Raw genomic sequence first — 15,371 nt, 5'->3', positions numbered from 1 at the left:
CTACCACCACCAACTTAGTTGACAAAAACAGCTATTAGATTTTGCCTTACCTCATTTGTTGGCAACTTATTCTTCATGACTGTGGCATCATCAAGAAGGGTCTTTGGATGCCTGGCATGCTGCTAGGTTGAGCTTGTGTGCCGCAGAGTGTATCCCTACAGCTTGAAAGCTCTGGGGTGCTGTTAGAGCCTTTTGCTTCTCAATTAACAACTTCACAGCTCCACCCTTATTTCCTGTCATAACAGGTGCACCGTCAGTCCCAATTCCGCGAAGGGTGTCAAAGAGCAGGCCCTTCGTGGCCATAAAACCTTCCACGGCACATGCAGTGTTGGTAGCATTGAGAGCTAATGCTCTTTCATCATTAAGATGTGGTTCGAGGATGTCCAGCAGATCAGTCATGGACAGGAATTTCACTTTTAATTCCCCATTGAAAATGTACCTGCAGCGGATGACAAGCTGCTCCAGTGTTGCGCAGTGGGTTGTTTCGTCGAACATAAGTGCATAATGCTCACTCTGCAGTAGTTCGTGTAGGATTTTGTCCTCAATAACATCCGAAAGGCAGGTTACCATCTCCTGAATAGACCTCTGGCTGAGTATGTGGCGTTCTTTTCGGTTGTTATCTGTGCTCTCGCATCAAGCCCAAGCAGCGAGAGCAGACTGAGAAGCGGCTCGAAGTTCGTAGTGTGCGGTATCCTGTGTTTGCACAGATAATACATAGATGCGAATGTGTGCCTCATGGTGTCGCGAGAGACCGGCAACTGCAATTTCTCAAGTGATGACACTGCTACTTTGCTGTTTGCTTCAAGGGCTATAGTGTCGCGGCGCGACTGGCATGTTTCGTGTTTACTAACACTTTCGAGCGGGACCTTTTGCAAGGCTCTTCGTTCCACACTGGCTTCTTGAAAGGCCTCTTATTGTATTTTATGCACAGCTTGCAAAACATCCCACCTTTGATGTCGTAGAAAAGCCAAGGATGGTCAATAATCCCAGATGCGTTGAATACTGATGCGTGCTTGCCGTCTTCGCCAGTATTTGGCACACTGCATGTTGCTTCAACGCTTGATGTTGAACTGCCATCATTATATTGATTTGATTTCTGCCTCTTCTACGTGGGAGATGTCGGGGCCCCAACAATGTCCACATCGGTTGCCATTGGCTGTGCATGTTGTTCTTCGGTACCGCCAATAACGTTTTCGGTCACTTTCGGAGATAAAAACGACAGCACAGACGGCTGTGCAACTTTTCTCTTCGGACCCATCTTCAGCGCATGGCACAACTCCAAATACTTTGTTTCGTTCACATGTGAACGCTAAGGTGGTGAACGCCTTGCTAGCGCTAGAACGCACAAAGCCAAGTCCGAATGCGGTGTGGTCAGTGGCGCCGCACTATGGCGAAAAACGGAACGTTTCGAAAGTGTAAATGCGGAAGACAAATAGGCATTGTGCTAATGCTAATATTGCACGAAAAGAAAAATGCAGCTGTCCAGAAACATAAACAATAATGAAATCAAGTAAAAGAAAGCCGCCGTAAGCGTGAGCAGCACGAACGGTATCGGCGCGCGCGATCACGTACCCAGATGTACCAATCGTGCCGCCAGCTGTACAGCCTGTGTCTCTAGTTTGTGAGCGTGTGCGAACAGCGCGCTTGTGTCCACTATGGTCCCTATGGACCATATGTCCACTAGAATGGACTTGTGGAAGCCGGCGCCTCACGCTCGTAGCATCCACATCAACAGAAAGTGGCCCCTGAGTCCCGACTATAGCAAACTTTAAGCCCGACAGGTGGGCGGGTGGTTGGAGACGTGGACGGTCGGACTGAGAGGTGGGCGGCAAAACCACTGCCGTCCACCGTGGGGAGAACCCTGCACAAACTAAATGTAGTTGGCCAGTTATTCTAGTCAAAAATGGCAGCAACCATTTTTTATCAAGTCTGCTAGGAGCTGCAGTAACAGTTAACTAAACAAATAATATTTAAAATGTACAGCTAAGTTTCAGGTATATCCACACATTCACAATAGAAATCCAACCAGAAAGAAGAGCGGTCGTGCACTCATGTGCACATATTTATTTTTGTATAACTGAGTACAGATGGATCTGTTACCGGCTGGTTAATTAGTTCGCTTAATTTGTGAGTTTTGCAAAATACCACAAGCAAAGAGGACGCGGCCTGTTCCCTCGTGCCTGCGGCATACTGCATTGAAATGTAAACATCTGTTTCAATTATGCGCATCATGCGCGCGTTGCGTACTTTCTGCCCTTATTTTGTGTCTAAACAAACAGTGTGTAATGTATAAGTGAACCAGCTTACCTCGCACAAGTGGGTGTTCATTGATGGCACAAAGTTTTCCTGCCCGATTCTATGCAACCACATCGATCGCCATTGGGGATCTTTTTTTCCTCCACTCTTCCATGCGAGGCGGATGCTCTACCTCTACGCCATCGTTGCATGGCGTACTGATGGTACTGTGCCTGAAGTCTATCACAGCTAAACACCAGTGTGGCTCCAGAAAAATGGTAGCAAGGATGAGGTCATGGGCAAAAGAAAATGTTCACACGCCTTGCCAAGTGCTTGGCGGCACTATAGCCACCAATGGAGAGCTTTGGATAAAAAAATGTTTTTGAAAGCATAGACCAATGGTAGGGTCGCTTGTGTGCAGGCTGCGCTCCAGAAGCATTTCACGTAGAAGTTGATGACTTCGTCGTTAAGCCAGTTCAGATCTTCAAGTGCTTTCGTGTCCTTGCGTGTTATAGTACTCAGCCCAAATCCTTTGACAATCACCTCATCAGGTGCACCTACGGCTTGAGCGCATCATCTACAGATGCTTGCATTTTGGTTGTCAGCTCCGGAATGTGTGGTGCAGAGCGCTCTTCTGTCACAGGTGCAGGGAATGTGTAATCGTGTTCACAAATCTTCTTGGTAAATATTAATTCTTGAGCATATTGGTCCATGAATGTCAGCCTGACTTTGAGATCTTGCATCTATGTTTGTGAAAAGAAACGTCTCGAAGGAAGTACCGGCATATCTGGTGATGCAGCACGTACTGCTGATATTGTAGATGATGAAGGATTCTTCGGTGCAGAAGTGTCCAGAGTTTCTGAGACTGCCAGAGGGACTGGTCTTGAGGATGTCGAGCAAACAGGTTTGGTTCGATTAATACATAGGTTTTAATGCGTGCCTCATGGTGCTGCGAGAGATCGGGCACTACACTTTTTCAAGCAGTGACACGGCTACCTTGCTGTGTGCCTCAAGGGCAACAGCGTCGCAGGGCGAACACTTTCGAGTCGGATCCTTCTGCATGGCTCTTCGTTCCACACAGGCTTCTCGAAAGGCCTGTGATTGTATTTTGTGCACAGCTTGCAAAACATCCCACCTTTGATGTCGTATTTGCCTCCTAGGCATTACATGAAGTTAGTACATAGCAAACTAAGAGCCAAATGGCAGGCCTCTTGGGAAAATGAAGGAAACAACAAGCTGCATACTGTAAAGCCCATTTTAAAAGAATGGAAATCATGCCGCCATAAAGAGCGTTTTATAGAACTAATTTTATGTCGTTTACGCATAGGTCACACACACATCACCCATAGCTTCTTATTAACAAAAGAAGACAAACCTGTATGTGAAATGTGTGGTGAGGAGCTCACAGTTAATCGCATTTTAATTTCTTGTTCCCATCTCGAAGAACTTAGGAAAAAGTTTTTACTGTATTTTACTATGAACACATTCCGTTTCATCCCGCATTGCTTTAATGTCCGCCATGATTATGATTAGAATTTATGTTTACTAGGAAGGGGCCCGCCTCTGAGCCGGGTGCCCCAATGACAGCAGGTTGCGTCACGCTGGGCAGGTTGAGGGCGGGCTCCTGTTCCTCGTGTGCGACTTTTGGTCTACCAGCCTTAATATTGAGGCTCCTTATACGCTTGAGTTGGCCGGAGCGCCTGGTAGTTAGAGTTTGTTTCGTCATATGTGCGGCTATAATGGTAGGAATTTTGTCTAGAGCCGCCTTGATGGTGGTTGCGATTTTTATTTCTAAGGCGGAGAATGCGGAGTTCATCTAGGCCTCCAGTGCGCTAATCCTCGCCTCAAGCGCAGGCTGCGCGGTTGCAGTCTGCGCGTTCGCCGGTGTGTCGCTATCCATCTCCTCCACCGCGGGGGGAGTGGGCCTCTGGGTTGGAAAATTTTGGCGCGCCTCAGTGAGGGCGAGACGCTTCTGTAGGTTAGCGATTTCCTTTTGAGGGCGGAAATTTGGGATTGCTCGGCAGTTTTTGTCGGCGGTTTGGAAGGGGGGGGATGAGGAGGGGCTGCCCTGCCCTTGCTGCTCACCTGGGATCCCTGGATGACGGCTTGCGCCCATGTCCGCGAAGAACCTGGTGGGGGGGTACTCGTTCGTTTCTCCACGTCGGCTTGGGGTGGCGGTGGTACTGCCTTAGGCAACTGCGGCTTGTCGGTAGATGGACCGCCTGGCTTTCCGGTAGATGGACTGCCTGGCTTTCCGGTAGATGGACCGCCTGGCTTGCCAGTAGATGTACCGCCTGGCTTGCTCGGGGGCTGGTTGGCTCCCTTGTCCTTGGCTTGGCGGGGCCGCCGTTTGCGGCGTTTACGGCGGCCTTTCTTGTGCGTCGGTTCCTGCTCCGGGCGCAGGGGCTGGGGGGTTCGATACTTTGCAACGCACCCGCGGGCCCCCGTGGTATGGGCTCCGCCGCACAGAGAGCACTTTGGAACGCACTCGTGAGAGACCCGCACCCCCTCAACGAGCTCGGCTTGTTGGCTGCACACACCACATTTGTCCGGTCTTGCGCCGGGGCAGGCGTCCATACGGTGACCGACAACACCGCAGTGACCGCAGGCCGGGATGGTGCGCTGGTATTCACGGACTTGGATGAGCATGCACTCGTAATGTACGTAGCGCGGCTTCAGCTTTCCGGAAAATGTTATTCGCGCCTTGTTTGACGTGCCGAATTTGCGTATCTCCTGAATCTCGCCATGGCGCCACTTGAGACTTGAGCGGTGGGATTCCGCTGTATCTGTATTTCGTACTGTTACCACGCCGTAACAGATGTTACCACCGTCTTGCCTTAGGTGGCCTGTAAGTTGGACTTTCTTATTTTGCAGATTTATCTCGAAGTCCCCGATAATTTTATCTGCAATTTCGGCTTTTGAAGTGTAAATTAGAATTAAATTTTGGTCGCCTACCGGAAGAATTGTGAAAAATTGTGAGCAGTCCGGTCCGAGGTAGGCTATGAACGCCCGCTCGTATCCGTTCTCCTCGAATACCTCTTGCAATGATACTCGAGTTCGCGGCTTGAGGACTACCACGAAGTCTTTGGGTGTCGGTTTTGGTAATGGCTGCGGCCTCCAGGTCGTAAGAGGCCGGCCCGCTGTGCGTTGAGCGGTGTTGTCGGAGCTGGCGCCTGCGGCGGGAGCGGCAGGGGAGGCCGCGTCGACGGACGCCGCTTTTAGGGCACGGCCCTGCGCTCGGCGAGCTACCGCGGCAGCGAGTGCGGCGCTCTTGAAGCTTGCTGCTATTGTCTCATCCACGTTCTGGGGATGAACGGTGGTCCGCGCCATCGCCTCCGGGTCATATCCCTGGCTGGTGGCTGGTTGGAAGGCCATATTATCGCAGAGCAGGGGCTCCGCCGCGCCGGGCATTGGCGCCGCTGTCAGGCCTAGCGGCGCCGTCCAGCGTGGTCGAAACTTCGCTTTGCCAGGATTTGTAAAAGGGGATCTCACCTCGGAAAAAAAATATATCCGCCGATCCCCTGTGACTTCCGGAGCACGGTGATGCAGGTCTTGTTGGCCCGGGGTGAAAAAAATCCGGGGCCCCAGCCGAGAATCAGCAGAGCCCATGTGCACCTGCTGAACGCTCGGCGCGCGTCCCAGAACTCGCGATGGTACTCACGCAGCAATTCGGCCCCTGTCCAAATTTTACAGTGGAACTGCAGAGGTTTCAAGGCCCGTACTAAGCGGGCCGACCTACGGCTTTTCCTAACAACGTTCCCCAGTCCTCCTGCTGTAGTGGCCCTCCAGGAGCCCGGGGACGCAGCCACCCTCACAAATTACTCAGTGTATCAGCAGGATGTGCAGAGCTGCCTCTGCGTACATAAAAATTATACGGCCTCCCGGGTGGACCTGGATTACAAGGCGATTTTCTCGTATGCGATGGTGACGATCCTTCTGCTACGCAAACAGGACCCCCCATTACATGTACTCAACGTTTACAGCTCTCCCAAACTTCCAAATATCACATTTGCAGACTTATTCAGTTGGGCGTTAAAGGTGGCGAACAGGGACCCCCTCATAATCGTTGGGGACTTTAATGCCCCTAGCCCCTTATGGGGATACATACGTGAAGAAAAACGAGGACGCAAGCTGGCGGAACTTGCGTCAACGTTGGGCCTTACTCTTCACACGGACCCTGCACAACCCACTCGCATTGGGAACTCCAGATCTCACCTTTACCAAAAATATCACATATGCAGAATGGCACAACACCGAGGAAACCCTGGGTAGCGACCTCTGCATTCTTGCGACCACAATCCGCACCAAACCCCTTACAAGACCTCACACTAAAGCAACCCTTCCAGACTGGACCAAATTCAGATCCAACTACACTAACCCTACCCCTATAGCGGATCAAGGTTACACTACCTGGTCACAACACCTCATCTGCCAACTCAAAGATACCAAACACCACGTTCAGCTCTCAGAGGCGAACCCGGCGGTGGACAACCACCTCCTTCACCTCTGGGAGGCCCGGCACAGCCTCGTCCGCCGTTGGCGCCGGCAGAAGTACAATCGGCAACTCAAAATCCGCATCGCGGAACTCACCCAACAAGCGGCAGAGTATGCGGCCCAACTCGCCGACTCGAACTGGGTAGACCGATGCAACACCGCTGCTCAGCAAATGTCGAGCCGGAGCACGTAGCGCCTTTTCCGCGCCCTCATTGATCCGACCCATACCCGCACCGAAACACAAAAACATCTTCAACGAGCAATTCACACCTTCAACGGAGACACAGCCAAACTGGCTGACGTGCTCAGAGACAAATATCTGTACACAGACCAGGATTCGTGTGGTCCGGCGTACTCGTATGCAGGTTCTGAGAACGCAGAGCTGGATCGAACGTTCCAGCTTCACTACCTCAAAGCGGCCCTGGCCAAAATGAAACGAGGGACAGCACTGGGCAGAGACAAGGTAACTGTGAAACTTCTTGCTAACCCACCCCAACCGGCCTACGAGCGGCTGCTCGAATACTTCAATGCCATCTGGACGGGAGGTACGCCTCTCCCAGTGGATTGGAAGACGGCTCTCGTCACATTCATACCCAAACCAGGCAAACCTCTCAACACTGACAACCTCCGGCCCATATCTCTCACTTCTTGTGTGGGGAAGTTGATGGAGACCATGGTCCGTGACAGACTATCCACCTACCTAGAAACGCACAACGCCTTTGCAGACACCATGTACGGGTTCCGCCCACACCGGTCCGCACAAGATGTGCTGCTGCTGCAACTTCATAGATTCTTGATCCCGTCGAGCACCCTAGCGATGACAAGGTGGTCCTCGCATTGGACTTGCGATGGGCTTTCGACAATGTTACTCATGATATCATCCTCTCCCATCTGTCCCAAGTGAACTGTGGGTACAACACATTCCAATACATCAAGCAATTCCTCACAGATCGGCAATCATATATCCGACTCCAAGACAGTGAACATGGCCCGTACCAACTTGGTACGCGAGGGACTCCACAGGGAGCAGTCCTCTCGCCTCTTCTCTTCAATCTGGCCATGATGAAGCTCCCTACTATGCTGGGTGAGGTCCCGGGTGTGCAGCATGCCCTGTACGCGGACGACATCACCCTCTGGGCAACACACGGTTCGGTTGGAGAAATCGAGGCCAACCTGCAGCAAGCGGCAGCTATTGTGGATGATTATGCACACCGCTGCGGCCTTGAGTGCTCCCCGAGCAAATCGGAATTCGTGCACATACGTCCCAATCCAAGGTGCACAACCAAAATTGCCCTCTCCCTGCTTAGTGGCCCGATACCTGAACACGATGAAATCAGAGTATTGGGACTCTACATACAAAAGAACCGCAAGATTGACACCACGCTGAAGAAACTCCGCAAGGTGGGGGATCAGGTGGGCCGTATGGTCCGCCGGGTATCAAACAAACGAGAGGGGTTGCGATGCAAAGACGCCCTGCGGCTGGCCAATGCATTCGTAACCAGTCGAATCCTGTATTCGGCACCGTACCTCCACCTGCGCAAATGCGATGAGAACGCTTTCGAAGTGATTCTCCGAAAAATCTATAAGAGAGCTCTCGACCTCCCAATTGCAACATCCAACCAACGTCTCCTCGGCCTGGCGATGACGAACACCTTTGGGGAGCTGCGTGAGGTTCATCTCAGCAATCAATACTTGCGGTTAAGCAAGACACGTGCGGGTAGCTGCCTACTGACCCGCCTCCACATCAATTACACAACCCAAGAGGAGAAGCGGGTATCCATGCCCGAGGCCTGGCGCTTCGCACTAAAGGTTCGCACCCTCCCCAATAACATGACAAAAGATGCCCATGATGGTCGCCGCCTCGCGCGAGCGGAGGCCATTTCGAAGTAGTATGGCGCTCGACCGGGGGTATTTTACACGGTCGCGGCCGGTCCACACCATGGGGGTTGGTACACGGCTGCTGTTGTCCACCAAAACAACCCAGTTCAGGGCCTCACCTTCCGTGCCCCCAACATTACATTCGCGGAGGAAGTTGCTATCGCACTTGCAGCTGCGGATCCAGCGTCCCAAGTCATTATCACCGACTCAAGGGAAGCTTGCCGCAATTTTGAACAGCGCCAAATTCCAGATCGTGCCTTCCAAATTTTACACAGATGTGAGTACCGGGATTTCCCAACCCGGCGCACCATCATCTGGGCCCCAGCACATGCGGGGATAGAGGGAAATAAGCTAGCGGACACTACCGCCCGCGCGCTTAACCACCGGGCATCGCCTCTCTCGCCGCCTGATCCGGCTACTGATTTTAATCCGGCTATTACTTTTCGGGAGATCTCTCTCCTGTATCAAAACGCTCACGGCCGATACCCACCCCCCTGTAAAGGCCTCAATAAGGCAGAGGAGCGTTGGCTACTTCGCCTCTACACCAACACGGTACTGTGCCCGGCAGTGCTCAAACATTTCAATTCCGCCTTTTCGGGCGAGTGTCCACACTGTGGGGAAGTGTTTGCGGACACATATCACATGGTGTGGGCATGCCCTGCCAATCCTGCTTTCCCACCCCTCCCCCACCTCACCCGAGAGGACTGGGAGGCTGCCCTGCTCGGCTGCTCAACTCTCCAGGACCAACGAGCCTTGGTGACAAGAGCCCGGGCCACCGCGGAGGCCACAGGGGTCCCGGACTAGGGATCCCTCCTAGTGATTGTGAGGGCCGGTCCCTTCAGGCACGGTCCAAGCAATACCTCTGTATATAGTATAAATAAATGTTTTACACCACCACCACCACAGGGATCCGTGGTGACGCTTACCAATTTGATGAGAATGAAAAGTGTCAGGCCGGAACTCCAGAAAGGGCTTCGCAACGTCATAGAGTTTGAAAAAGAACCCTTGGCTGGAGACTTCATTCGCAAGGGGAACATGGGAGACCGGAGGAAACATTTCTCGCCTGTGCAGATTTTGCGAATGAAAGAACTTGTAGAAAGAGCAACGTCAGGAACGGGCCTCATGGAACTTTGGAAAGACGTGGCCATTCCATAATTGAACGATCATCAGTGCACCGGCGTCAACCACGACGCATTCGTCAGCCGCCCCACCCGCTGATTTCAAGAAGCGCCGTACGTGTCGAGCTATTCCAAGAGCTGACATCGGCACGTCCGCGGACAGCGTTGTGTTTAGCGTTGCTTTAAATCTAATATAATGCATTAATCTAATATAATGTAACATCTATACACTTAATGTAACCTTGTGTTTGGCGCATGATAGCCACAGTTGCTTATGCGCCATAAAACTCCATATAATCTAACTTTGGTGTCGTAGAAAAGCCAAGGGTGGTTATGAATCCAAGATGCGTTGAAGACTGACGCATGCTTGCTGTCTTCGCCAGTATTTGGAGCACTGCACGTTGCCTTAAGGCTTGAGGTTGAGCTGTCTCCATCATGTGTACTCAATTTCAGTCTCTTTGACATGGATGATGTCGGGGCTCAACAGCATCCACATCGGGTGTTGCCGGCTGCGTATGTTGTTCTTGGGCATCACCAATAACTTTTTCAGTCACTTTCGGAGAAAAAAAGTGACAGAACGGACGGCTGCGCAGCTTTTCTTTTCGGACCCATCTTCAGCGCATGGCGTGACTCCAAATCACTTGTTAGCTTTGCCCATGCGCCAACACTTCACTAGCGATGGAGTGCACTAAGGTCCGTCTTTAATTTTTAAAGGTAGAGACAACTGCCGTGCGCGCCACCTAGAAAGGTCCTGTGTAGCAGATGACATCGGCGCTAAACCATGGCCCGCGGTGTTCATAAGTGGGGAACCTATCTTTCGCATGCGATTGAACAAAACATTCCGGTGCCTTTCTAGTTTGAAAAGCGAAAAAAAAAAAAAAAACAGACTGAAGCATAAAGAATATGTCTGTTCATGAATTTCAAACGCGCTCAAAAAGAAAAACGAGAGAGGATGATATGCTTCGTAGCCTGGATTCCGCATGTTTCAGGCTTGTTTGTTTGCGCTTTTCGAAATAGTTTACACTTTTAAAACTAAAGTTAGCTTCATGCAATTAAAGAAAGAGAATAATATTGATTTCGTGGCATTTTAGACAAGAGGTGAAGTCTATGACGATGGCAAACACAGTCGCAGCCGAAGACGACGTGAGACTTTTACACTGTCCGCATTACAGTGTATCCGCGTGAACCGTGGCTATTGAGGCGTTTAATTTCGTTGCACTGTGGCTTTTTTTTTGCGTATGCGTGCGCTGCACACACATCACGGTTACTATGGGCGTAAACATTACGTACAAAAGAATGTTGATAGTCACCTGCGACATAACATTGCTGATCCTCGCGGAAAGTAAACGTCGGCAGTGCGGGTATGCGAGTCTAAACAGTGCCTCCCGCCGTTCACTGTGTGGTGTATTGAAGTTGTTACCTGATCGCTAGCCTATGTTTCAGCCTATGTGTTGAACTGTGCAACTATCGCGACATTCTACAGCGGCTGTATGGATACCGTGCCATGGAGTATTCTATTCTTGCTGCTAACGTGATCTAATCATTCAACTCGGCAATGAAGTGAAACTTGTCAGCGTGACCTTTTTCTTTGTTTGCTTTTGTGTGTGTGGGGGTGCATGTGCGTGCGTGCAAGTGATCGGCGATTTTACAGTTTTCTTTTTACCATCTGTAATTTCGCAATTTCAATGGTGTTATTGATTGAAATATTGCATCACAATTTTATATTTAGTACCTGTGGCTATAGAAAATTTGTTTTTGAAACAGAGTAATGCAGGTACCTCATAATAAGTTTATTCACATATTCGGGCCACAAAATACTGTTTAGATAACATTCCAAGTGGATAGAAAATTCTGCATACAATGAACAGTTATGCTGGAATAAGTTCTTGTAAAGCAAACAGTTTGAATGGTCAAACTCTTATAATACTAGAGGCCATATTTTTTATACATCAGACTTATTATGAGTCAGTAAAAAAAGATTGGTAGGGGTTTAATGTAGTTAAACCAAGTAGGGCATATAAAAGCGTGCCTTTCCTTTTCTAAATTTCCCCCTTTTTCTTTTTTGCTAATAAAGTGACCCCCTAAAGGACGTAATAGAAGTTGTTGCCGGTGACCACATGAGAGAGATAACACGAGTAGTGTTTTCTCACTGAAATTAGCAGTGAGAAATCGCAATGCACTACCTATTACTTCTGGCAGCAGCGTTCATTTAATGCACGCTTTTAATGCTGGTGCTTTTAATGCCACATTTCTGGGAGCTTTTATTTTCTTCTTGGAGGATGGCTTCTTTTTTTTACGAGGATTGTCATTCTGGTTTTCAAATATGTTGCAAGCAGTGCATCTGATATGCTGTGGCAGGTAGGGAAACCACAACTTAAGTGCAGAGCACTTTGAATGCTACTTTGGAGCTTAGATGTAGACAGCCTGTTTGTTATTAGACCATCCTCGTTCAAGCCTATATAACTATCAGCAGTCTCTATCAACTGCAAGACAGCTGGTGAGGGGACTGTCAGTGCCGGCTTCTTTTTGTTATAGCACTTTAGAATGGTTAGCTTGTTGCCGTCGGCAGAGCTGCTTATGGCTTCAAGACTGGCTTGGCAGCTGTTTACTTTTTTAATTGCCGCCGCGGTGGCTCAGCGGTTATGGTGCTCGGCTGCTGACCCAAAAGACGCGGGTTCGATCCCGGCTGCGGCAACTAGAATTTCTTTGGAGGAGAAATTCTAGAGGCCCGTGTACTGTGCGGTGTCAGTGCACGTTAAAGAACCCCAGGTGGACGAAATTTCCGGAGCCCTCCACTACGGTGTCTCTCATAGCCCTAGTCGCTTTGGGACGTTAAACCCCATAAACCAAACCAAACTTTTTTAATTTGCGCGACAACATACCTTACAAGGTACTCGAGAGACTCATGTTCCAAATTTTCAATATCAAGCAAGTCAGATGGACAGACAACATACATTTTGTTTTCGTCTAGTTTGTCCTCAGCCATGCCAGTCAGCAAAAAGCAGTCCTCTTCGGCATAGCTGGCGTCCTTACTTGGCCGCAGAAACTGAGACATTGTAGCAGTTCTAAGTGCGCACTTGAATTCAAAAACTCGGGGCACAGGGCTTTTGCACCGAAATGTCGAGAAAAGATTCTCAAGGGCGTCCTGGCTAAACCTGCTCAGAAGCAGGAACTTGAAGTGTACTTCTCGAGAAACAGGGCCTGCAGATGTAGCATGGATGGTGTCGCTAGAGTGACTGCACTGGCTTCCAGGCAGATTTTCTTTCATCGTCACTGATAGAAATTTTCTCAAGAAGTGCAGTTGTTTCCTTGAAAAACTGAAGAGCCTTTCCGTACTCAATGTCATCAAAATGGCTCAGTGCCAGTTTTGTTGCTCTTGAAGTCATAAGACGGATCCATCGAAACACCATCTCAACAAACCATGCAGTTGTTAAAGGGACACTGAGGAGAAATTGAAGTTGACTTGCATCGACAGAATACCAGCTCCTGATTACAAAAACGCCATTCATACTGCCAACAAAGCTCTTGTAACATAGAAAAGAGCAAGAACCAAAATACAGGTATCGCCGCCACAGGCCAAACTTGCAAGTACAAGCTTCATGACGTCATAGGACAAAACAGTGTTGCTAGAACCAATAGTTCTAGCAACACTAGGACACGAGAAGCCACGAATCACTGAGGCGCAGCAAATGCATGCGCAAATATTCTTGACGTCGCCAGATGGCACCACGTACCCGACAGCTACGCGCGCTCCTGCAGCGCCGGGACCAATCAGTGCCTGCTCATAGCGGTATGCGGGCTGCCGGTATTCCGCTAACGGTAACAAGGTACACGGTATGCTAAAGGTGTCTATTTGCGAGAACTTCGTTGACGACTTCAAGAACGGGGTGCATTGTAACGCTGGCAAAACGCCGGTGCAAACGTAAACGAAGCGACGGCCGCAATAGCCGATAGATGCGTTCAACGTGCGGCTGGCGGTAGCTTTCTTTTCGGCTGCTGCTGGGCCGCACTGCTGGCGGCCAGAAATCACGGAGTCCGCGTTACGTCATGTGCACGTCATGTTTCACGTCACTTAGTCCTGTGTCGTCATAGGAGAATCCCAAGTTTGAATCAGAGCGGCGGGAAAAACTTTTTCAACTTCGAATCCAAATTTCTTAGAAATAAAGGCATCTTTCGCTGCCGGCCAAGTGGCAACAAAGCCATGAAATGCCAAACTATCGGATTTTGCTATAAAAAAATATTAATAGAGCTCTCCTCAGTGTCCCTTTAAGGCAGACTAATCCACTGATCCGTTCCTACAAGCAAGCGTAATGCAGCAGCAGTGTCACTGTTCATGAGGCTGAAAGCTGGCCCACCTTCATTTTGTCATAATGGCTTGGATCTATTGAAGAAGCCTTAAGGTGAGGTGCTAGCTTTAGTTCCGCATTGGTGTCAGTTTCAATCAGTCCCTTGATAGGCTCAATAGACAGTACATTTCCTGGCGAATTGTCTTTTTTCACTGCGTCTTCAGGCAGATATATTTTTTGGCCTTTAGTTCGGTGGCTCCTCGGGTTCTTAAGGAGATGAGGAATGTCAGCCATGAAGAAAAGCTGCCTAGATGCATCACATGGGTGGGTACACGAGGTTTTAGGATTGCTGTGTTTGCCTACAACTACACCGAATAGCTTCCAAATGGCCTGGTTTCCACCTCCCATCTCTGTGACTATGACATTCACTTTTAGAGAAATTGCCTCACATGCTTTTGTGATGTCAGTGATTATGTCCTTCACTGTTTTGGCATGAAACGAATTCCCAGTAAAGTGGTAAGCAACTGTTTGCTTCCAGCGGGTTGTGATGCCTCCGATCAAAACACCAGTCCATGAGTGGCTAGGCATTCAAGTGGCAGCGTTTCGTCTGCAAACGGGATAGTGGGGGACTGGAAGCACTCTACCTAAAGATGGGCTGTACACCAAGCGCGGTGTAAGCTGCATTTTATCAAGCATTAAAGTGACATGCCGCTCTTCAGGTGACATGAGGCTGACCTGTGAAGAGGAAAGGTTTAGTCAGTGTAAACAGAGCTACTGTAATAACGACATAGGCGAGTGGTCATGAGCATGCGCCTATTTACCTTACCTTAAGTGCAAATGACTCCATGATCTTCTGCAGCAAACCTGGTGCAAATTTTTATCCTTACGGGTGACAATTTAGGGTGCGTTCTGTTGGCAGAGGTTGCCAGTGCCCCACAGGAAAGTCTCACTTTCAATGCCTTTGTAATGGTCTTCTTCGTCCATCGTGTTCCCTTCATTGTTGCCATTTTTAGACATTTAACCTGGTGTTCATTCATATACTTAGTCAGGCCAGCAACGAGGTGCTTATTTGCTTTCAGTGCCTGCAACCGCTGCTTCTGAGCAAGTCGAAGCCTTCGTCGTGTTGCCTGGAGTTCAGCTTCATGCTGTGCTATTCTCTTTTGCAGGGCTTGTTGTATCAGTTGGGCTGTAACCAGAAATTGATGAAGAGCAGTTGCAGACAGGTTTTTAATAATATGTTGCTGATGGTGAATGAACTTAATGAAAGAAAACAGAATGAACATAGAAGCATACTGGACAGGCACTTGCATTTGCAATATTCATGGATGTCATTTTTGCACCGTTCTCTTCACATAGTTTA

The 15,371-nt window shown here is 49.5% G+C and overlaps 1 long non-coding RNA gene and 1 pseudogene across 2 annotated transcripts in view; one reads left to right on the top strand and one right to left on the bottom strand.

Moving 5' to 3' along the window:
- LOC149362685 (uncharacterized) overlaps positions 1-15,371 on the top strand; it is a 170,075-nt gene that overhangs the window by 4,185 nt on the left and 150,519 nt on the right. The gene's annotated exons all lie outside the window — the stretch shown is intronic.
- Positions 91-1,258, bottom strand: LOC149362691 (uncharacterized; annotated as a pseudogene).

Source organism: Amblyomma mixtum, chromosome 2 (assembly GCF_055824585.1).
Source record: "Amblyomma mixtum isolate Tamu chromosome 2, ASM5582458v1, whole genome shotgun sequence".
Lineage (NCBI taxonomy): Eukaryota > Metazoa > Arthropoda > Arachnida > Ixodida > Ixodidae > Amblyomma > Amblyomma mixtum.
The sequence above is the reverse complement of the archived record's forward strand: the minus strand, read 5'-3'. Positions and strand labels throughout refer to the sequence as shown.